Raw genomic sequence first — 2,908 nt, 5'->3', positions numbered from 1 at the left:
CTTTCCCACATTAGGGTTTTTATCCAAAATATTTACCCCTAAGTTTAATGGCGTGAAAATATATAGCCTAAAGCGTGACGTAAGTGTAGGACTTTTTACTAAAAAAGAGTTATTCAAAAATATGCTGTAATTGCTGACATCTTAGGCAACAAAGAAATGTGTGTTTACGCTTTATTATAATAGTATAGGGGGGTAAGGGGAAACGGTAACAACATCTTAACCGACCCAACTGTCAACCTCACCTGCGCGCGTTGGTTGTAGTTTTAAACAACCAACGGCGGTGGTCTACTACATCTGACCACCGCGGTACCCCCTGCTAGACAACAGACGAGGCTCTGGCGACCGAGCAATGGCGGTATAACCATACACCCATGTGGACAACCATTTGGATGAGGCTACAGCGGCCTTGAAGGCTAAATAACTTCTTAAAAGTCTAATGCAGAAGGCAACGGGAGACCACTGCATAATATTATCCCTAGTAATCAGTTATCCATGGAAAAGTCGAAGAATAGAATGGCCCCGAGTTCCTGGCGTCCCTTTAATGGGACAGGGGTGCGAAGAATCTCCAGGCGGAAAACAGAAGGAAAAACGTTAAGATTAGGAACATGGAATGTGAGAAGTTTGAAGAGTCCAGAAAAAGTCCACAATGTATGCAAAGAGATGATACGTTTAAGAATTGACATATTAGGTATCAGTGATGTTAGATGGAGGGGAAATGGTAAATACCAGATAGATGAAGACCACATTATGTACTACTCTGGCACCGATGACACCTCAAATAAATATGGAGTAGGAATTATTGTAAACATAAAATCCTTAAATACTACGTATAGCTTTTTACCTAACTCAAACCGTACCATGTTGCTTCAACTACAGGCCAAACCTAGAAATATTAATATTATTCAAGTGTATGCTCCCACCACTGATGGTACAGATCAAGAAGTTCAGGATTTTTATAGCGAAGTCGAACAGTTGCTTAAATTAACAAAAAAACATGAAGTTAACCTTGTTATGGGTGATATGAATGCTAAGGTAGGAAATGTGGAGGTACAAGGTGTAACAGGAAAGTTCGGTTTGGGTACAAGAAATGAAAGAGGAGAGACCTTTGTACAATTTTGCCAAGAACATGACCTAGTCGTAATGAATACCTTTTACCAACTACCACCGCGAAGATTATATACCTGGACATCACCACGACACAGCCCACAACACGTAATTAGGAATCAAATTGACTATATTACTATAAACAAACGTTTCAGAAACAGCATTAAAAACACAAAAACGTATCCGGGAGCAGACATCGGTTCGGACCATAACCCACTTATCGCCACAATATCGTGTATACTCAAGAAAATTAAGAAAAAGATAATAAATTTTAAATGCGACATAACAAAATTCAATGACACTGATACTAAAGCTAAAATGAAAGTAGAAATAAACAAATGGGCAGCAGAGATAAAAACACAGGCGATTAGTTCATCTGAAGAGACATGGAGGTCACTAAAAGCTAAAGTACTAGAAATTAATAAGAGCTATCTAAAGAGAGACTGGGCACCTAAACAAGCCTGGATGACAGAGAAAATTTACAAACTCATGGAAGAAAGACGACTTTATAAAAATACCAATGTCACTAAATATAAAGAGCTACATCGTACAATACGAAGAGAAGCTCGTTTTGCTCGTGAGTCTTGGTTTCGGCATAAATGTGAGTGTCTAGAAAATCTATATAAAAAACATGACGCATTCAATCTACATAAAGAAATAAAAACCCTGATGGGTCACAAAATGCACACAAATCGACTTGTAGACGAACATCACATCCCCATCTTAGATATATCTTTGAAAAAACAAAAATGGGAACGATATATAAAGTCTTTGTTTTATGATGACACTCGCAGCGAAGAAGTAGTTTACACAACCACCGAAGGATACTCCATTATGCCGGAAGAGATTATAAGAGCTCTGAGTAAAGCCAAGCGCGGAAAATCACCGGGACCAGATAATATTAACATCGAAGTATTGAAGCTCATTGAAGAAGACAACATCGAGGTTCTCGTTAATTTCATGAATTCAATATACGACTCTGGTGAACTGCCTCATGATTGGTTAAAGTCAACGTTCGTCACGCTTCCAAAAAAAGCGAATGCGAAGAGATGCGAGGACTTCCGAACGATTAGCCTCATGAGCCAAGTGTTGAAGGTATTCCTCAGCGTCATTCATGAGCGTATAAGGACGAAGTGTGATGACCAACTTGGTGACAGCCAGTTTGGCTTTCGTGCAGGCGTGGGTACCAGAGAAGCTCTCTTTGCAATACAGGTTCTGGTTCAGAAGTGCAGAGACATGCAACAAGATGTTTTCATTTGCTTTATCGACTATGAAAAGGCCTTTGACAGAGTCCTACACGACCGCCTAATAGTACTTTTACATGACACCGGGTTAGATGACAGGGATATCCGAATAATACAGAACCTGTATTGGAACCAACGAGCTAATGTCCGAGTGGAAAATGATGTTACAGATGATGTCGAGATTAAAAGAGGAGTGCGTCAGGGTTGTTTCTTGTCACCAATGCTGTTTAATTTATACTCGGAAGCTATAATGTCAGAAGCATTACATGACCTAGACTGCGGAGTTAAAATAAATGGACGTAATATAAACAACCTTCGTTATGCTGATGACACAGTGCTGATAGCGTCCTCATTACAAGATCTCCAAAAGATTCTCGATCGAGTAAATCTATTTAGCATGAAAGCGGGCCTAAAAATGAATGTTACCAAGACAAAGCTTATGGTTATATCTCGAAAAGAAGTTAACGACGACTGCATAATAGTGAATGGTCAAAAGTTGGAGAGGGTGCGCAAATATAAATACTTGGGTACGTGGCTAAGTGAAGACTGGGAAAGCGACC

The 2,908-nt window shown here is 39.6% G+C and overlaps 1 protein-coding gene across 1 annotated transcript in view; it reads right to left on the bottom strand.

Moving 5' to 3' along the window:
- Positions 1-2,908, bottom strand: part of LOC106101769 (rhoGEF domain-containing protein gxcI-like) — a 20,926-nt gene that overhangs the window by 2,548 nt on the left and 15,470 nt on the right. The gene's annotated exons all lie outside the window — the stretch shown is intronic.

The sequence above is a fragment of the Papilio polytes genome, unplaced genomic scaffold (assembly GCF_000836215.1).
Source record: "Papilio polytes unplaced genomic scaffold, Ppol_1.0 DF824493.1, whole genome shotgun sequence".
NCBI classification, from domain to species: Eukaryota; Metazoa; Arthropoda; class Insecta; order Lepidoptera; family Papilionidae; genus Papilio; species Papilio polytes.
The sequence above is the reverse complement of the archived record's forward strand: the minus strand, read 5'-3'. Positions and strand labels throughout refer to the sequence as shown.